The following is a 7,579-nucleotide window of genomic DNA, read 5'->3' on the forward strand; positions in this document are numbered from 1 at the left end:
CACACACACACACACACACACACACACACACACACACACACACACACACACACACACACACACACACACACACACACACACACACACACACACACACTCATTACCTGTCTGAGCGCAGAGACCATACCTTCTGGAAATGTTGTCGTTGAACAAGCTGTTTAGAGGCTGGGGGGAAAGCGGGTGGGCAGATATATCTTTGTAAACAGCAGTGAAAAGCGACAGGGTAGCGCTGAGAGCAAGAGGGAAACGGTTCATCCACAACCATGAGGGGGGAAAGACAGAGAGAGAGAGAGATGAAGGGACAGGGAGGGAGACGGTAAACTCAAAATCATTGACTGCCAAACACAAGTTGCACGAGTTGTCTGCGGGAAAAAATAAAATAAAACGGATCTCTGCTTCCATTTTAATACAGCAGGAAAACTGCTAAATTTGGCGGCTGCCTCCCCCCCAATCTGAAAAAAGGGAAAAAAGGCAGTATTCAAGATTTACACAAAGTGACACACTGTGAGGTTGTCATTTTAGATTTTAGCCAGCTCTAAAATCTAAAGTGACACAAATGCTTTCCCGGTTTCAATTGGTTGACACGCATGCCACACGCACGCGCGCACACGCACACACACACACACACACACACACGATCAAAACGATCGGTTCCTCCTCAGTGCTTAACAGTCACGGCTGTGCTCGTCATTGTCATATCCGATGCATCTCTGTTTCTCAGGACTTCCCAGAACCAAGTGCCTGCGTGCGCACGTCTCAGCCATGCGGCTGTGTGTGCACGTCTCAGTCTTGCCCGGTGTTCCATAGTAGTGGTACGTTCCGTGTATTCCCGGCACACATCGGCCGCCTGTAAACACTACGTCTAATGTGTTCCCTGAGCTTTGGTAAGATGAGAGAATGCCAATGCAGGCCTGACACAGAGCCTCTGAACCACCGATCGATAGCTGACATTACACACTACGCCTTGACAAGCCCTCACAGTCACTGGCATGAAAGATCTGCATTACCAATGAAGGCTCCGCTGCTGCTGCTGTGTGTTGTTGATGTAACTTCAGAAACGCTAATAAGAATCGATTCTTGTTTTTTAAGAATGTATTCATTCTGTGGAATGTTTTACATCGCAATGAAGCGGCTAAAACATTGATCAAAAATAGAAATTAGAGGCATAAATCTTCTTAAAACTATTCCCCCTCCCCCTTGGCTGCTTGTCTGCTCACTGCTTTGTCCCGCCATGGAGATGGGCAGCACTTAAAGAACTACTATATATCTCTTAAATTACTAAATTGCCTCGTGGACGGTGCTTTTTATCGTGGCGGGGGCATTAACCCAAGGCACCCCCCCCCTTCCACACACACACACACACACACACACACACACACACACACACACACACACACACACACACGCAAATACAGTATTTAATCCTCAAGTTGACTGACAATGTTGTCAGGCCCTATATGGACGAGGTTCTTCGTTACGCCGCTATTACGCTCGTTTCCCTTCGTCCGTGGCACTTTGGATTACTCAAGATTATGTTGTAATCCCTCCTAAATCCATCATTGCATTAAATATTTACGTTAAAAAAACTGCAAAAAGCATGCAGCACTCGTTTTCATTTCTCCAGGTTGCCCCCCCCCCCCCCCCCCCTTAATCAATAGGAAGTCAGACAGTTTCTTATTTGCGTTATTTGCGTGAGCCCCGCAACAGTGATTTATTCCTGATGAATGGAACCTCTGTGCCTCCATCAAATCACTTCATAGTCTGTTTGCCCAAGTCTGTTTGCTTTGCTTTGACACAGGGTATCAATGAAGTCATTACAAATAAGTGATGTTGTGTCTGTGCGTGTGTGCGTGTGTGTTGGGGGGTTCTGCGTAATCTCTCCAACACGCGTGCACGCGCGCACACACACACACACACACACACACACACACACACACACACACACACACACACACACACACACACACACACACACACACACACAGCGAGAGATATAGTCAGGGAATTTTAATAAAACCCTGGGAATAAATTCCTTACCAAACAATTTCTTCACCAATGTGTTGGTAAAGGTGTCTAGTAACATATCTAACAAAGATTGAAATTCAACATCCCTAGGAAAATCTTTGACAGCTAGGGTAATTCTGGGTCTCATTCACTTACTATACACTGTACTTTGAGGGAAAAAATGACTCCAAAAAATATGCTTTAAGTGGGATGTGAGGGGTCTAACTAGGTGTTTTTAATTATTCTGAATCCATTGCAAGCATTTGTTTTGCACGAAAAACATTCAATGGGCTAAAAACAGCCCATAAAAATGATGGTTTATTGATGACTCATCACTTTTCACAGATGATATGGGGGTCCATTTTTAGCCCAAGGAATGTTTTTCGTGCAAAACAAATGCTTGCAATGGATTCAGAATAATTAAAAACACCAGTTAGACCCCTCACATCCCACTTAAAGCATATTTTTTGGGAGTAATTTTTTCCCTTACAAAATAGTGTATAGTAATTGAATGAGACCCAGAATTACCCTAGCTGACAAAGATTTTCCTAGGGATGTTGAATTTCAATTTTTGTTAGATATGTTACTAGACACCTTTACCAACACGTTGGTGAAGAAATTGTTTGGTAAGGAATTTATTCCCAGATTTGACAGATATTCTGCTAAATTTCCCTGACCAATAGTCCCTATTCGCGAGCAGCCTGGAGAAGCCATCACATAGTGGCACGCTCAAACCGTGTCCACTCCTGTCCCCTCCGTACAGATGTGCTGTGTTTGTTCGTTTGCCTTCCTGAAGTAGGTCCTACAGTAGGTCTTGTGACCAGGGGCGTCACAAGGGTAGGAAAGTGGGACTGAGTTACTGGGGCCCAAGGTGGAGGGGCCCTAATAACTTTATCTATTGAAAAATAGCAGATATACAAGCTCACAGCACGGCACCGAGTGCCGCGCTGCGAGCTTGTAGATCTGCTATTTTTGAAAAGTTGTTAAAATGTGTGAAAATCTTTGAATATATGTATTTTTTAAGCGAACATTTCTAACTCAAATTTTGCTTCTGGGGGTCCCTGGAACTAAATATTTTGAGATCGGGGTCCGTGGCCAAATTCATATCATCTTGGGGGTCCTTGACATAGGTTTCTTTTTTTAGAAACCTATTTATTTTCACGATTTTTCAAAAATAGCAGATATACAAGCTTGCAGCGCGGCACTCGGTGCCGCGCTGTGAGCTTGTATATCTGCTATTTTTCAATAGTTAACATTCATGGGGGGCCCGCAGTGAATCCTTGGGCCCCAGAATTTGGTGTGACGCCCCTGCTTGTGACCTCTGACCTCTGTGTCACCGATGACCACGGCCACCACCGCTGCCATCCCCCTCCTTCCTCATCATTGTCACACCGGTGGCGCTGTCACGAAAGCACACTTTGAGGCTGAGCTGCTTTGAGAGGCTCAGTGCCCGGAGAGATGGTATGGGGTGGGAGAGTCACCACACCATAACACAGAAATATTTTCTCAATAGGAATATACAAAACAGCGTCCGGGGGCCAGTGGAGAGCAAGGAGAGAGTGTCCAATGTTTTTTTTTTTTTTTTTTAACAGGTCAATTCTCTCTAAAGATGGGGTGCCATGATCCCCCCCCCCTTCCCCCCAAAACATGATTATCAGGTATAATGATTATACTAGGAGGAAGATTTTTTCCAAATAAGTGTACAGAAAGAGTTAAAATTAGGTTTGTATGTGGCCACAACCACCAGTTCATTAAGTATGCCTGGTTGTCATGGTGGGTGGTAACCCAGCTGAAGTTATAGCCACAACCACAGTGTTGGGTGAATGGTAAAAGGGGAGGGGATGATTATATGATGTCAATTAATCACTGTTTTTGGATCGGCACTTTTGACCCACAAGGTGTCAGCCTCCAGGAAGAAACCCAAATACAAAGGGAATACATAATTGCTCATAACAACCACACCAGGGGGTCTAATGAAGTACTGTCAACCTCATAGACACAACCAGAAAAAGTACAAAACTATGGAATTGCCTCTTTAAAATCTTAAATGACACATGGTTTTAAACAATGGTCTGTAAAAAACAAACAAAAAAAGAATCCCCCCTCGAACGTGGAGCACAGCCACTCTTCCTGCGGCTCCCAGGACGAGTGTTTACAAATGCTCAGCTGGAGCGCTCAGACCCACCTCGCTCTCGACCTGCGCCGACGTACAAATAAACAGGAAAAGGCCGCAAGGCACTTGGACGCAGGCCTGCGCTCATAATTCACCCAGAGCGCTGTGTTTTACACTGCGACCGTAGTGTTGCCTGGCTTGGTGGGGCTCCAGAAAATGGAATAAACTGTAAATCCGTATAAAAGCACAATGGTTATGCGATACAGCACTTAGGTGGCATTTGAAAGGCCAATATCCCCGTTAGCTCCAGCCGCTCTGCGCGTGTTTGGAGCGAGATGATTAGCATGCCAGTTAAAAGGGACCATTGTGTTAACAAAAGGGATGGTATTACAGAGATGTTATTGTTGTTTTTGGAACGGCGGTTATGCTGCTACAGGGGGGAGAAAGAAAAAAAACTGTATTGATGAAAAAGGCTGTGTTATTTACTGCTGGGGAATTTGTTTAAAGAAACACAGGCCTACTGTTGCTATCTTCTAAAACACATATTTCACATTCTTGGAACGGCTGGTGAAGAGATATGGAATAAATTATGTGGGAAGCCACTAGGCATTGTTTTAAAGAGGCTTTCTCTACAAAACAGTTGACATGAATGAGTGCAGTTTCGTAGATGGCAGGGTATTGAAACACCTATCTGCTCCTCACGGGGGGGATGTGTGCTGCTGTACTTTGAAATGACAAACAGTCATTTGTACTGTGTTTATTGTACACAGTACAATAAAGAATCCTGACCATCATTCATGGTCAGAATTCTTTTCAGAAGAAGTTCATCAGATGGATGTCCTGCATGCAGCGGAACATGACAAAACACCATAACCATCTTCAGAAGCTTCACACTTTTATCTCTCTTCAAGTGCTGGAAACAAAGTTACATAGAGATGTGATGACTAAAACATGAGATTAATTGGGAGGCCAGACCTCTAGTACTGCTGGTTTTCTATCCTACCAGGACCACTAGTACTGCTGGTTCTCTAGTCTACTAGTATTTCAGCATGCATTTTGCATCATATGATGCATCATGCTGCATCATGCTGCATCATGTGATGCAAAATGCATCACTAGTCATGCTGAAATACTAAAATATCTCAAAACACAGATTGAACACAAGAAAGAACTCAGGATTGTGTTGATCGTGTCCCAAACAACAATAAAATAAGATCTAGTTGTCCCAGAGGTGAAGTGGGCCTTTAAGTTTCTCTCCTCATAGGTGACACAGACAAATAGGCATCAAAAGCAACCGAAGCACACCAAACCTGACACGACTGCCCCATGTTCGAAATCCCATGTGTGACGTGCAGCGTTGAAAGCTTGAAAGGGTCGGTTCCAGGATTTATATAAGGCCACTCAGATACACAAGGGCCACGGTGTTGACGGGGCAGGGGGAAATATTTCACCTTTAAATAAACAGCAAAAATTCACCTCTTTTGCAATATAAACAGCATTTTTCTTCTAAACTGTGTACTCAGCCGCGATAGTTCAGCTGGTGGAGCTCAGGTTTTTGCTCTATGAAACAAGGCGAACGTCGTGGATGTGAGAATCACTCACGCCGAGCCCAAAGTAAATAGACGCAGGCAATTTGTTCCAAGGTAACAATCGAGGGTTGTGTACAATATGATGGAATTCTCCTTCCTCCACACACACACAAACACACACACACACACACACACACACACACACACACACACACACACACACACACACACACACACACACACACACACACACACACACACACACAAACCTCTGCCATTAAAGGTTTATTCAAATATTTATATTTCTTTTTGGTATAAATATAACAGAAAGTTTCACGGTTTTCGCCATTGTTTGGAAGAACTTATAAACGAGGGTTTTTTGTGACAGGTGGCGAGGCAGAAATGAGAAGATGTCAGGCGGCGAGGTAAACAGTGCGCATAGAATGAAGTGTTTGGAGCGTGAGACGTAGCAACAAGTTTCATGGCTTGTTATTTCTCTCTGTCAGGATGGGAAAGGTCATTCAGGTCAACGCAGCCACAAGCAGCCTCTTATATCTGCATTCATTTAGTAATTTCTGTTTGTGTTTGTGTTTGTGTGTGTGTGTGTGTGTGTGTGTGTGTGTGTGTGTGTGTGTGTGTGTGTGTGTGTGTGTGCGTGCGTGCGTGCGTGCGTGCGTGCGTGCGTGCGTGCGTGCGTGCGCGCACCTGTGCCTGGGAATAGAGGATATGTTGGTCTCATCTGTGTCATCTCATGTCTTTTCTCTTCTCACAGTGGCAGAGTCACTTCCTCCCGGTTCAAGACACACGCACATAATGGAATGTCTGCGTCTGACCCCCAGGGCGGCGCCACGGGAAACATTCTGCTGCACAATCACACAATCAAAACTGTTGGCAGTTGACCCAGTGGGGCGATTCATGTTTTCTCTGCGACCCCAATCTAGGACAACATTCATTGTTATACACATGATTTAGTTCAATATGGTCTGTTATTCCTTTACTGCAGGTGTAGAAATAACATATATTTGTCCATATGTCCAGTTAAGTGACTTTGTCTTGCACATGGACACCTCGTCACTTAGCTGGGGTTGGGAACGGAAACCAGGGTCCTTCTAGACGGCCTCTAACTAATCAGATCACATATTATGCGTTACAATTGTTAGCAGTTGAGCAAGTGGTGAAGCATAATCTTAGACAATGCTTTATTTCTATTTATTTTTCTTACCAAGGTATATTGCATTTGCATTGGCATAATCTAGTGATTCTAAAAGGTTTAAATTTCAGGGACCCACAATGTGATGTTGTAGTTGATGTGCTTCTCTGAGGAGGATACGTGCTCCGCTGTCATCATCACAAAAGCTCCATAACGGGCCTCGTCTGTCTGCCTCGACCCCTGCCAGCTCCACACCTCATTGTCAGTCTGTCTTTAAACGACCAGACCACGACATAGAAATTGAGCGGACAATAATATGGGAAGAAAGTCATTGTTCCGCAGGGCCATTGGTCCGAGTAGGATGACCGTCGGCACGTTAGCTACTCACCAGCGTCGGCAGGTTAGCATTTCACCAGGTTAGCATTCACCAGCGTTAGTTTTACTGAGGTTAGGGTTAAGGTTAGGTTTAGGTCGTCAGCTTACCGGCCCGTCTGCATATTGACGTGGACCCCAATAATATGACCATAAACACATAAAGAGATAGCCCTGAATGACCATACAGGTATGTGGATCTGAGCGTGTTCAAATGGACCCTTACGTACATTTGTACACTCTCTGGGGTCTTTGCAAATACAATGTTTGAGAACCATGTGCCATAGTGTCATAGTAAATCAGTGTCATAAATATTCTGAACTGAAGAAACTCTCCTTATGATCAAAATAAGAACATTATTATGGTGTCGGTGTGTAAAACTAAATCTAAGTTGTGCCACGGACAAACCAG

Source organism: Nannobrachium achirus, assembly GCF_963921795.1.
Source record: "Nannobrachium achirus genome assembly, chromosome: 24".
NCBI classification, from domain to species: domain Eukaryota; kingdom Metazoa; phylum Chordata; class Actinopteri; order Myctophiformes; family Myctophidae; genus Nannobrachium; species Nannobrachium achirus.